Here is a 14,953-nt window from a genome sequence, read left to right as displayed (position 1 = left end):
TCAAGGCTATTCTTTTAAAAAATTCTTCAGAAAGTGAGTTTATATCCGAAATTTAAGGAAATATTCAAGGTTTAAAACCTCGAATCGAGAAATACAGAGTTGTGGATCCAACAGGATACCAGATGGGCTGTCTGAGCCTTTCAAAATTTATTTTTGGTATTTTCAAATTTTAATTTAAAAATTTGGATAACAAGGCTCAGATTACTGGATCCGGATCCAAACTCGAATTGAATATATCAATATGGGATTTAATCCAGAAAATATGAAAAATAACTGAAATTTAGTTTTGAAATTGCTTTGATTTTCTCAGAAAATGTGGCCAGGGGCAAAAAGGACATTTTTACAAAACTTTAAAAAATTTGAGGTGTTCACAAATGACCACATCCAAGAACATCCAGAAAATTGCATCTAACTCCAATATACAATATATAACTAAAACAACCACCCCCCAGTCGAAACACGAGTCAGGATAGGGGGCGCAGCCCCCGCTGAAAACAAGAAAGGCAAGGTCTTTGCCCCTGCCGGCAATAAGGTCAAGGCAGGGGTCGAAGCCCCCTGCCAGAGAATAAACGAGATGCAGAGGGCTTCGCCCCTCTGCTCAAAAACAGGAAGAAGGCAGGGGCTTCACCCCTTGCTGGAAACCAAAGGAGGCAAGGGGAGCTTCTCCCCTTGCCGATAAAACACAGGAGAGCAGGGGGGGGGGGGGGGGCTTCGCCCCCTACCAGGAAACACAAGAAGGCAGGGGCCTCGCCCCCTGCTGAAAAACACAAGGCAAGGGGCGAAGCCCCCTGCCTGAAATAGCAAAAGGAGGGGGGAGCCTCGCCCCCTGCCGTACATGAGAAAGGTAGGGGCTCTACCCCTACCGGCAATAAGATCAAGGCAGGGGGAGGCGTAGTCTCTTTCCGGCAAAACAAGAGGGACAGGGGGAGCAGAGCCCCTTGTCGACAAAGCAATTGGTAGGGAGGCGGAGCCCCTTGCCGGCAAAGCAAGAAGGATAGGAAGAGTAGAGCCCCCTGCTAGACGACAAGGTGAGCGACTGGGGGTGGAGCCCTTTGCCGATGAGAGGCGATGACAGGGGGTTCAACCCTCGTCGGTTGACTCCAAAAGGAAGGCAGAGGTAACACCCTGCCAATGAGAGGCGATGACAGGGGGCTCAGTCCCCCTGTCGGTCGACCCCAAGAGAAAGGCAGGGAGTAACCCCCTGTCGATGAGAGGCGACGACAGAGGGCTCCACCCCCTCGTCGGTCGACCCCAAAAGAAAGGCAGGGGGTAACCCCCTTCCGACTAGTGGCGACGACAGGGGGCTCTGCTCCCCTATTGGTTGACCCCTCATAGAGAAGAAGAAGAGGGGTTTACTTGGCGGCGGCATCACCGAAAAATGTAGAGGAAAGTCGACGTCAGGGATGTCAACCAAGGTCGTCGGAATGGACGATGGTGGTGTGAGTCGTTGGCGCCCTCGCAACAGAGAAAAGAAGGTGGAAGGGGTGATGACTAGTAGCGGGTGGTCGCCGACGATAGCGGTCGCGGAGCACGACCGAAAGGGGGGCGATCGCCGGAGAGCAGCAGGCGGTCGATGCGGTCGCCGGTAGCTAGAGAGAGGGAGGGGCGGTAGCCAGTAGCCAGAGAGCGTGAGGGGGGTGGTAGCCAGAAAGTGTGAGGGGGGTGGTCGTCGGTAGCCGGAGAGAGGGAGGGGTGATAGCCGAAGAGAGGACGGAAAGCGGCATAGGTGACTGAGAGAGAGAGAGCGACGTGGGTGAGTAAAAAAAAATCGATTTCGTGCCCTAGGGTGTTTTACATCAACAGTTAGCAACGAACTAGCGACAGAATTTTTCTGTCGCTAGTCCAGCGCTAATCAGCGAGATTTTACAACAACATTTAGCGATAGAATATTTCTGTCATAAACTAGAGACAAAAGTATTCTGTCGCTATCTCTGTCGCTAAGCGCGATGGGTTTTGCAACATAAAATTTTAGTCGTTAATTCGTTGCTAAGTTGCGACGGAGTTGGCGACGGCAAAATTTCTGTCGCTAAATTCATAAATATTTACAAACTTAGCGACAGATGGTTTTCTCTCGCTAATCTGTCATAAATTTGCGATGAAAAAAAATCTTTCGCAAAAGTTCGTCGCTATTTGGCATTTTTCTTGTAGTGATATAGAAAGATTAATGAAAGAGTCCCAAATGTATTTGGCCACATGGTATGCTCCGGACCACTGATCTGACTGTAGATCAAATTCTGGCATAATACCCATCAAAAAACGAGTGTTGACATGAGCTTACCGTTGCGAAAACTGCCTGAGACACCTTTCTAGCTGATAGTCTATGCAAAAAAATGGACCAATTAATCAATAGCACTTGCCACGCACATAGGTGTAGCGAGGAACTGATTCCTGCCGGTTGAAGTAGTCCCAAACGATCTCTTCTTGATGTAGACTTTCGATCAAGGCTCGATACTGAAGAGTGGAATGCGGCTTCTTGCCTTTGAATCTGTCTAATATAAAAAAAAATTCTCAATCTTTCTGCTATTGTTCGAAGTTGTGGATTTAAAAACACGTGTAAATATCCTATTGTAGAGTTTCGAGTTTTTTTTTGAGCTCCTGATATTTTTTGCATATTAGCACTTGCTTGCAGCACTTTGGTGCACATTTTTAAATAGCATAATGAGTGTATTTTCTACTTACAGAGAGAATATACATATTGAGGATTGAATGAGATAGTAATGATGTAGTCATATTGCCTCTGGTTTTGTATGTGGCTTGTTGGTAAATGCATATGCTGGTTATAATTGCTCAATCAATGAAAAACTATAGTGGCATGGTGGTACGATATGAAAATTATGCTTAAAACACTCTCGTAATACTCTATGAGCACTTATGATACGCATGGATTGCATGATTATTGCGTATAAATAATTATCTCTATGACTAATGTTGGTTTGTATGTGCTTGTTTGCAAAAAACTAGCTAAATTAAAGGCATTTGACCTGCCATGAGAGTGTGAAAGTTTAAAGTTGAGCATACAACTTCGCAGAATGCTGATAGTGCCATACGAGCACTTATGAAATGTTAAAGTTGGGATATGCCATGTGGTAGCATAACCAGTGGGGTACGATACGTATACCCAAGCTCCAAAAAAAATAATAAAGTAAAAAATATAAGTTAAATGAATACATGATCACATAAATGAAAATTCTAGATTCTAGGTATACCTGAAAGACGATATATGCTACAAGTTTCTATTGGGATTCTGGGTATACTTGAAAGATGGTATATGTTACTGGTTTCCTAGGGCTCTGGGTACACCTAAAAGGTAGTGTATGTTACTGGACCCAAACAAACAAGAATGAAAAATATAAACATATAAAATAAATGAGGGATTCTGGGTATACCTCAAAGACGGTACATGTTACTGGTTTTCTGGGATACTGGGTATACCTAAAAACAATATATGTTACTGGTTTTCCAGGGCTTTGGGTACACCTGAAAGATGATGTATGTTACTGGACCCAAGGTCTACCTTGGAGAGGGTAGATGGTACAAACTCTGTGGGACATTCTAGTTTTTGTGAGAGTGAGGCATCTCACCCGGTCCCCAGTCCTCAGAGTTAGAGGGCCAGGACTACCAATGTGTCATAGGTGGTAGATCCAAGTCTTCTGCAGAAGTTACAGGGTGCATCCTAATTCTAGTTCTAGCCATTGGGGAGTACTCTCTCAGTCATGAACCATCCCCTTTAGACCTCCGTATGGCTAGTCATACGGGGTATTAATTGAAAAAGCATAAGAAACCCCCGTGTGGTCTCGGTTTGCTACAATGTTGAATGCCTGTGTGTAACCATAAGGTAATTAACAAGAGAAAATATAAAGTTAGTGCATTTCTGAAAATCTTCAACTAGTTGCATAATGCTTGATGTTGTAATTGTTAGAGTATGTTGTGATTCATGTGGTGCTTAACTCAAATCTGTTTTCCTTTACATGAAAAATGTGACTCATAAATATGATGTGTTGTACATTGATGTCTATACTTTATGCAATATATTATAAAATGTTTTAATTAAGTGAATTGTACATCCATATTTGTTCAAAAGTTTGTTATTGCTTATATAAATGTGTAGCACATATACTTGTACACATGACACTGAGCACATTCATATGGATATTATGCTTCTTACTCAGACTGGGTAGTCTGACCCCTTTTGAATTAATATTTTCAGGAAACAAATAAAGGTTATGGTCGTCGTTGTGGACAGTGCCATGTCACCATGACTTCTGTAGATGTCCTGAGGAACTTTGACTTTAATAATTCATTAAGTTATAAATTTTGATTTATAATATTTTCATGTAAGAGTTTACTGTTATTGCTCCTGTACTATTACTTGTAACTTGCCCAAATAAATTGACTAAGGATTTAATAAAATATTTCCGCTGATGTTTAGAAGAAAAAAAAAATTATTCCAAAATTTTCAAGTTAAATATTTAGGAGCGTTATAACTATGGTATCAGAGCAGGACAAGAATATATGGTTCATGGCCTTCCAGCGACCCTGCAAAAGCTTTGCAAGTATTTGGTTTTTGTTTTCTGGTTTGAAGAAAATGAATAAATTACTATATAATTATCGAGAACCTAGATATATTGCTAGGAACACTATTACACTTACGTTATGGTCAAGATAGATCGATAAAATCACTATATTTGTTTGCTCGATTAGATGACTTGGGAAGCTAGGTGTGATGATCTTCTCGAATCACTAAACAAGCTAACTAGGGTTGTGATACAACAAACTTCGACAATGCAAGTTCTAAAGAACAGACTGCAACAATTGTTGAATGGTTGTGTCCACACGAAGAGGTGTGGCAGTCGAAGGAGGAAGTGTAAAAAGGCCTTCAAGGGAGAAAGTTTCATACTAGTTGGACACAAGCAAAAGTGTCAAGGAGGCTATCAAAACAGTCCACACCAAAGAAAATCGTAACACTCAAACATCCAATACACGTGTCGACGATGCCAGAAGAATCATCCTCATGGAGTTTGCCCTCTCTATTTGGGAAAGTGTTTCAAATGTGGACAACCAGGACATGTTGCAAAGTTTTGTCCTAAGTACTAACAAAAGGAACAAGCATGTCTTCGGGACACAAGTGTCGGTTTTACTGCAACAAGATGGGTCACTTCATTCGTGAGTGTCATAGGAAGAAGGTCGATGCAAAGAAGCAACTTGTGGTGAATAACCTCATCACTACTGCCTCAAACTCTGTGGATTCCCATAATGCACATGCATTGGATGAACTCATTCTGGGCAACATGACAATGAATATAGAGGATGCTATGCCAAAACCGAGTTGCAGGGGCAATAGGGAGGAGTACCTCAAACGGTTCGTAGGCTACCCAAATAACATAAGTATGAATGCACTGGAAGCTAAAGAAGACAAACAAACTACAGAGAATGAATAAACATGGAAGGTCAACCTCTATAGTAATTACAGCAACAACCATAAATGTTAAGTCAGAATAAAGGAGGAAGAGTCTTTAGAGAATAAACTAGGCTTAAGGATTTTATTATGTATATTTTCGAGAACCAAAGATGAATATCTTATTTAAATTTCAATGGAATGATTATAAGTTTTAATATGTGGATTTGTTTAGAATTCTACACAAGACCTTAATTGAATACGATCCGGAATATAGGGTCTGATGACTCAAGTTTCAATGCACATTGAACACTGAATAACATTTGACTCAATTGATATATAGAGATTATATATATCACTTTCTAGTAAATGAAGGCTATGCCACTAGGGGATTTAGATAGAGATTGTTGCTACCCTGAATAAGACTCTAAACAGGACACAAGGTTTAAACTTCAACTGGTTTCGAAGTTTTCAGTGGTATAACACACATAGTAAGATACCCCAATCTAATTGTTTAATCCTTGTAACGAATTTCGAGGACGAAATTCTTTTTAGGGGGAAAGGATTTTAAACCTGCAAAATTTCGATAATTATCAAAATAAATAAAAGGTAAAATTCTTCAGAATAAATACGATAACATGATATAGGGTCTATCCAAATGGATCTTAAGTCCAAACAAGATCAAATGTATCCAGTGTTTGGATTCGGATACGACATATGGATTTGGATACTAGATGGATTCGAAACCCAATTAGAATCCAATTGGATCTTAATGGATCCAAATATGGTTGAATCTCAATCAAGATCCGAGCATGTCTTTTTTGTCAAAAACGTCAAACATCAGAAGGAAATAAGAAGATTAAGGTTGCAAACATATGCAACAAAATATACAATGGTGCATTGGTGAGGTTTGTTGCCTCTTAGGGAATAGAACCCCGGTTCAAATCCCCTTGTGCGCCGTTATATTTTGCTAAAGAAAAGCTTTTATTAGAATTTTTGAAATTTCGTAATGGCTCATAACCCCTCATTTAAGGACTTAAATTAAAAAATGTGTTTTTTCAAGAAAGGGGGCTAAACGGATGGTCTTGATTGGAAACCCAACAGCCCAAAATGGGAAGGACCCCTTCCCACGATTTTCAAAATGGGAAGGGGGAGGTTTCAAAGAAGTAATAATGTCTCCCACGATTTTCGAATTGGAAGGGGGAGTTACAAGGTATTCAATGGAGAGCCAGTTTCAAGAAAAAAAAATGAAAATAAAGAAGCCTTACAAAAAATGAGAAGGCGGTTTCTCTCCCTCTCTATCCTTATTTTTTTCCCTTACCAGCCAAACTCCTTCATTTCTTTAGGGAAGGCCTTGCAAGAGATCGTACAAACTGCATGGAAAGCAGAAGCAAATTCACCTCCGAACTTCGTATCTTCAACAAGGTAAGGTGTGAACACCCCAAATTTTTCAAAATTCTGTAAATATTCCCTTTTTACCTCTGACCCCCATTTTTTGAATAAATTAAGTCAGTTCCAATATAAATTTTAGTTATTTCTCGGATTCACTAGAATCAGAATCCATTTTTTTTATATCTGACTCGATTTTGGATCCGGATCCAATGTCAAAACTCGGATCTAAAACCTGATTTCTGAAGGAATTTTCAAAGAATAAACCCCGAATTCTCAGAAAACCCCTCTTTTGTAAATATTTCTCAAAAATACAAAAATAGTTTTAAAATTCTTTATTTTCCCATGGTTTTTAGAGTTTTATTTCAAAAAAAAATAGAAATTATAAAGAAAAAGAACAAAAAAATTAAAAAAATAGAAAAGAAAAACACCAAAGAATAGGTTTTAGAAACCCCTTTTGAAAACACCCTTTCGCTAAAAACCCCTTTTGAGAAAACTTTTGAATTGAGCCTTTTATTAAAAATTTTGAAAAACCCAAGGAACCCCTTTGAAAAGCCAGTAACGGCCTTCCGTTGCAAAAACCGTAGAGGCTCTCTCTCTCTTTCTCTCTTTCTCTCTTTCTCTCTCTCTCTCTCTCGATCCTTCTGTCATTCTCTATATAAACATCATCAGGGGATGGGTTTTGATCATCGTGTTTCACCCTTTCACCCTTCTGCATATACGGTCCAGCTTTTGCCTCTCCATTGCGCTCCTCCATCCGATCGCTCCTTATCTCCCCGGTGTCTCCTCTTAAGCAACAAAAGGAGTCCTGATTTCCCCATTCAAGTCAAGTAAGCGCTCTTTCCTCCTTCTGTAATTTTTTTTATTTCCTTTTGAATTTCTCTGTTTTCAGTCTCATTTATGCATCAGTGGTGGAGTTGGGTTGCCTGTGCAACACCAACCCACCCTTGTGCTACAGCAAGAGGAACAATCACGTTCCAACAGTTCTTGTGTTTTGTTTGTTTTGTCGATTTGCACTTTTATTTAGTTTCCACTTATGATTATCAGATTCAACCATCTTATGTGTTTCATCTAGATCCAATCCTATTCTTCTGTTGATTTTTGGTTTTTGCTTTCATTTCAATTTTCTGAGAATTTTTAAATTTCTTGATTCATGTTATTATCTCTGTTCTCGAAATTAGATGTTCCATTTTCATTGGTCATTATCTTTTAATCTTCGTTAATGTTATGATTTCTTGTTTTGCTTCATTTCATAATTATTTAACACTTTAGTTTTACTTTGCTTAACATATTTGGTTCATCTTTAAATGCATTTTGATGATCCTGGTATCGAAGGCCTTTATAATTTAGTTTTGGATTATCCTGTTGCTACATCAATGGAATTCTCAAATTCCAATACTGCCCTGCTGCATTTACCTGGCTGGTATGCAACACCAGACCAATAACCAGTATAAAGGGGGTCAAGTTGCCTCTTTGTTTAATACACATGTTTCTCCTCTCGAGTCACGGGTGCTGCTTCACAAGGAGTTGTTAACCCAGGAGTCTTGGGTCAAGGGAGTTCATCATCTGGTTGGCATTTACCTGTATTTTGTTGGCGCCCATTCATTCTTATGCTTAATCTATTGTACAAGCACAAGGCACATGTAATAAAGCTAGAGTTAGTTTTGTGGTTGTTGAATAACGATGAGTTGAGTTTAGAGCAAAGAATAGCAACGGACTACTTGGGGACTATGCTAGTAATGTGGATGAATTTTACAATTCCTTGCCACTAGGAAAGGTGGAATCCTTTAAATAGTTGGTTGCAAGCAGTCCTGGGATTTCAAAGTTTTTTGGTTTTGCCTTTGTTGAAATTATAATCCTAGACAGGAAAATTTCTATTACAGCTACAACACCGCCTACTTAATCTCTCAATTATCCATACCATCTGCATGCATTAATCTTCAATATTTTACATCCAGTCCACCAGCATATCTTGCATTCAGTTTCACTCACATTGCACATCTTCTATGTATTCACCCCCTGCATCATCATTGCACAGTGTTGCATTTGATATCACTTTCTCGATTTGCCACACTTGTTGCGTCTCTTGATCCACTGTGCTGATCAGCCCCACATCGATATAATTGCTGCTATGAAATCCAGAAGATTTATGTTATCAATAGATCGGAGATGTGTGAACACCCCAAATTTTTCAAAGTTTTGTAAAAATGAGCTTTTTGCCCTTGGCCCCATCTTCTGAGAAAATCAAAGTTAAATCTTAGTTATTCATCAGATTTTCTGAATTAAATTCCATGTTGATGTATCCAACTTGATTTCGGATTTGGATCCAGTGTCAAAACCCAAATCTAAGCCTCGTTATCCAAATTTTCAAATTAAAATTTTAAAATTTCAAAACTAAATTTTGAAAAGCTCAGACAGTCCATCTGGTATCCTGTTGGATCCGCAGCCCTGTATTTCTCAATTCGAAGTCTTAAACCTCAAATATTTCCTAAAAATCCAGATATAAACTCATTTTCTGAAGAAATTTCCTTAAATAGCCTTGAAGTCTCAAGAAAACTCTCTTTCGTAAATATTTTGCAAAAATACAAAAAAATCAGTTTTAAATCTTTATTTCCTCCCAAATCTTAGGATTTTATTCTAAAAATAGAAAAACAACATAAAAGCCAAGAGAATTGGAAAAACTATGCAAAAAATGAATGGTTTTAAGATTTTTAAAATTTGTTTTGCTAAAAACCTCATTTGAGAAAACCATTTTATAAAAAGTTTTTTTTCAAAAGGACCTCCTTTTTGAAAAGGGAAATTTTGCAACGGTCTCACTCTGGCACGCTCTCTCGCCTCAGCCATTAATCGTTAACTGCCATCTTCCAGAATCCTCCTATTCCCCTTTAAAAAGGAGGGACGCAGGAAACTCCAGGGCATTGCGAACCAATCTTCCACGACTCCTTTTTTTTTCTTTCCACTGTCTTCTTCTACTTCGGCATAGTCGAGTGAAGGGAACGGAGGTTGCAGCAACAACTCAGAATCCAGTCGATCCTGAATCTTCGGTCGCGGTAAACCCCTCCTTTTTTCTGATTTTCTCTAAATTTTTCTTTGTTTCTTCTGTTCTTAGCCCCTATTAATGCACCATGGAGGATGATCGGTTGCCTGTAGCAATCCAAATGCCTCCTTGTGCTATAACAAGGGAATATCATATTCCAACATCCTCTCCTCTTTACTTTTGTTTTTTTTTTTGTAATTTTGTTAGTTTACATGATTATGATCAAGCAGTTCATTTAGATATTTCCCCTTTTATTTTCTTTCTATTGATTCGATCTTTGGAAGATTTATCGATCTCATTATTTTTTTTTTTACAATGAATTTCGGCTCTGTCTGTTACGCGTAGCGGTATTTGCCTCGCTCCCTCCTGATATGGTAGTTTTATTATCTCACATACATTTGCAATTTAGCAACTCCCTGTTGATATAGCCCATCGTAGATCTCTCATGTCTATTGAAATAATTTGCGTCCATGGCAATATCATCAGTTGGTGGTCGGTGATGTCCCGTAATGACACCCTCGGTTCACCTGGATAATACAAATTATTATCGTCAGCTTCTTTTTGACATAGGTAGTTTTGAATTTTAGGCCTGATGGTCCATCAATAGCATCATCGCTACAATTGCATCTTCTCATCTCCCATGCCCATTTTTCTGTAAGATGTGTACTCTGGTTAGATCACTTGCGTATCCTTCGATTCCTCCCTGTAATCGGAGGTATTCTCCTCTAGGGGTATTAACTCTTGGGAAAGGGCTGCAGAGATGAATGAAGAGATAATAACAGGAGCCTCAATTTCTGATTTACTGATGAAGTGAGACTAGTTTAGCACTCAAAGGATCAAGAGATCTCTAGTTTTGCCCAATAATGTAATAGTGTCTCGTCCGTATGCACAATATCTCCTGGTATGCTTTTTTTTTAATATATCATTTGGGTTTAATACCCCTCTGTACTTCATCTAGATCACAATCTGTGATATAACGTCTGATTCAATCTCTCGTTTCACATGATCCTTCAGTTGATTCTAACCATATTGTGCTCATGTTACATTTACATCTCATTTTTTTTTTTGCCTCTGCATTTGTGTTTATAACATTACAGTTCATTTTCCCTAACTCATCTCCTTACATGTGATTTATCACATATGTTCAATTATAATTTCTCAAATGAGTTCTAAGTTAATACATATATTATAAAAATAAAAATCTTGTCTCTTCAACGTTGGGATTATCTCTTGATGCTGGACTTGAAAAGGAAAATTAAAACTCTAGGTTCTCCTGTTGCAATGGTTTGTGCCAGGATTACGAGATTGGTGGATTCTTTTCACAGGTTCGTAAGACCGGTTAAAATGAGTGAGCATCAGAAATGAGATTTGGTGATCTCATAAGCACTTCAAATATAATTCGAGAAGAGAAGATCATGGTCCGCTCTGATTCAGATCTGAACCATATCCATTCGGAAGCAAAATTGAAGCCATTTCTGTCTTGCATTATTTTTGTTGGAGAAGAATATCAAGCTTAAGTTGTTTTCTTGGTCATTTTGCAATTGTTTTTCTCCACATATCAAGTTATGATTGTCCTCTTAGGTAGCAACTGATCAAAACTGGTTGGATTTAAATAATTGACTGTTTTTCATCACTCTGCATCTGTAGTTTGTGAAAATTTGGACATAAAAGTTAAAATTCCTCAGCAACGTATAGTTTCTGGTATTGAAGTGTCATCATACTTCATGGAACAGATCAATTTGAAAGACATCTCTCTCAACTTCTATAAGAGGAGGGCTACTGGGATGATGTCCATAATTAAGGAATTGGGTATCAGCATGCTGGATAGCCACTGCTTAGGAATTGATGAAAAGAACATCCCAAGGGTGTTGCAGCATATGTGTAGTGATGGTTCTCATTTGCAGATAACAACGAGGAGAAGTCGCAAAGACCTTGGTAATATGGAATTTGTTTTCAAGGACAGAATTTGATAGCAGAATTTCTACCATTCTTGTTAAACCGAAGAGTATTGTTTAAATATTTTGATGTGTTTTGGTTCATATAAAAGGTTCATCCATTCAAGAAGGATCATGGTGCACTGGCATGCACACACTATCCCACTCTCACATTCATTTTTAGCACCTTCCTGCCAGCATCCATCACACACCCACACCCTGCTGACATCCATTTCCTACATTCCCCTGTATACCAGTCCCTCACAACATCATTTAGTACCTCATTTCATTGCATATGTTTCCTGCAAAACCTGCATATCATCTACAGATCATGTCAAATTCATATATTTATCTTGACACTCACCTGCATAACCATGATATACTTAAGAGGTCATTCAATATATGTTGTTATATGCCTGTGTTTTATCATATTAGCATTTATCTTTCATAGTCATCTTCAAGAGTGCTGACTGTTAAAAACCCATTTCATTTTCAGCACTTTCATTGGCACAGCTCTTCCACCTACATTATACCCCGCACCTACAACACTTCTTGGCACTACTGTAGCCTTTCATAGATTTACAGCAGTGCCAATGCACTGCTGTTAATGTTTCCCCCTGTACCCATAGCAGTGCCTGGCACTGTTGTGCAGCAGTGCCAAGGCACTGCTGTGGTTTGTCTTTCAAAACCCCACAGTAAATATCCAATATTACTCCAACCCCGGTAAGGCCAAACCCTACTACAATTCCACAACCCCTTGCAACCTTCACCTCATCAGTACTCACATCTTCACATCTGCATTATTACCATTCCCAGTTCATCATTCACCCTGAGCCTAATCTCATTCCTATGTACCTGTTGTAGTCAACCAGTCAATGCTACTAACAATATTTTCCCTACTTTCTGGGAAGCATAGGCTCAAAAAAAAAATTTCTTGCAAAAAGGTTCACATCACTGTCACATCTAAGTAACAAAGATTATCTTCTTCATAGGATAGAACTACCAGTATCTTTCTTGATGAAAATACTGTTGTAAAAGTAACAGACCTTAGGTTGTCAAAAGCTAAGCCAATGCTTGGTTAAATTTATGTCAGTATAAACAATGAAGGGAAAGCCCTGGTTTGTTACAATCTAAAATCCCTTAAGGGACAACCATCTCTCCTGTTCTTTACAACATCTTCAAGCATTCCCATTTTCTGTATATCAATCCCTTGTATATGTCTTACATATATATATATATACATACATATATATATATATACCTATATATGGATATACATATATATATCCATGTATATATGTATGTATATAGGTATATATGTCATTCTTCATCTTTTCATCATTTATATCTTGGCATATGAGCATTTTTTTTTTACATCCATATGACATGTGCAACTCTTTTCTATTTCATACTAACCAAGTGTTTTGAAGAGAATATGTGGAAAATATCATTACTTGGAGTTGTAATTTCAATTTTTAATATTGTAATAAGTTAGGTCTTAATGAAAATTTACATTTCCAACTCTTAGATAGAATGAATGAGCATTGTAAATGTCATAAATTGCTTGTTTTCATACTTTTTACCTTTATTTTTCAAAACCTCACAATGGTGAAATACGAATGTGATGTCTTCTTTTAAATCGTTGTAATTTTGAAAAGATTTTTATATGAAAAACATGTGAAAACCAGACATCAAATAATAAAAACCGGTTCTCACTAGTGTATGAGACCGGGTCGAACTCAGGGAACGGGAATATATCGTATTCAAGTACACAAGTCTAAACTAATCTTTATTGCCGAATTATTGAAATATAAAATGTTCAGAAAAGTAAAAACAACTAGCTATTACAACAAATGAATACCCTTCGCAGAGGGCGTAAAGTGCAATATTTACAAACCCAGAATTAAATGCCTAAATTCTAAAATAAAAGAAAAACATCTTCTATTCTTGTACTTCCCGTGTCACGTATTGCTTTAACTCCACTCCTGTGCGATCCTGCACAAATCAAATGAACACAAACAGTACAAGAGAAAGAAGTAGAAAATATACTCAACAAAACATACTACTAAGTGCTAAACATTATGAAAGAACTCTAAATGACAAGTAAAATTCTATTAATTTTGAATTATTTCAAGTCAATTACGTAATCTAATTGCAACTTGTTAAATCAAACACATGCTAATGCATAAAATGCTACTAAACTAAATTACCAAATACTAATGTAAAGATCTAATACTAAACACCTAAGTAACCATATGCTAACTATTTACAACTCACTAAGTTAATGGTAATTACTTCAATTAACTAACACTTAACTAGTTACCTAGCTAACATCTAAAACTACTACTCAAAACAATAGAAACCAGTGAAAATCAGTAAAAACAGTAGTTAACGATTAACAAACAGTGAATCACATTTATACAATCAACTGAAAACCACACCAGGAATCAATTTTATTTAAGAAGACAGCAACATCAATAGAAATATTAGCTCAGCACTCAAACTGGATCCAAATATCCAGTTTAACCAGCTTAATCGATCCACATCACAACCGATAACCGAATGATCAAATTATTGCCCAAAAACGGATGAGAATCGATCAAATGCAATGATAATCCTTCACACAATCAATTATCAACGATTCACGATTGAATCACAATACACGACCTCACACAGATGAGTTCGGTTCCCACCATTTCAGGGAGCTGAACCACCAGAATTTCCGGCGAATCCTCTTGTTTCACAACATCCGATCGATCTGTGGTTCAGGGAGCTGAGCCACCAGAACTTCTGGCGAATCCTCCACCGGAACTCTCAATATCTTCCACCGGAAATCACAACATCTTCCACCGGAACTCTCAACAGCTTCAACCGAAAATCTTCAACAGCCGTGAAATGAATTTCACGGCAACTCAAATGAAAGTGCCTCTTTCACATTTTCACGATAAATGTGATGTGAATCCGGCTACATCAGAGGTTTTCAACTATCAATTTAGTAAGCTTTGAAAATAATGATCGCTGGATAAAAAATTTAATGGAAATCGATCCAGATGATCGATCAAGCTTCTGTAGAAATTTGTTGAAATCCGGCGACAGATTTCAGATCAAAGGATCGATGAACTTTAAATCCAATTTCTGGAGTCAATTATCAATATGCTCAAAATACAGCAGAACAAAACATTTTGAAGAAAAAAATAA

The 14,953-nt window shown here is 38.0% G+C and overlaps 1 pseudogene; it reads left to right on the top strand.

Moving 5' to 3' along the window:
* Positions 1-1,403: 1,403 nt before the first annotated feature.
* On the top strand, positions 1,404-11,791 carry LOC149822450 (putative exonuclease domain-containing protein At3g15140 pseudogene; annotated as a pseudogene).
* The last annotated feature ends 3,162 nt before the right edge of the window (positions 11,792-14,953 follow it).

This window comes from Nuphar pumila, chromosome 11 (genome assembly GCF_984573655.1).
Source record: "Nuphar pumila chromosome 11, dmNupPumi1.hap1.1, whole genome shotgun sequence".
In the NCBI taxonomy this organism is placed as follows: domain Eukaryota; kingdom Viridiplantae; phylum Streptophyta; class Magnoliopsida; order Nymphaeales; family Nymphaeaceae; genus Nuphar; species Nuphar pumila.
Note: the sequence above shows the minus strand (reverse complement) of the source record. Positions and strands in the feature narration are given on the sequence as shown.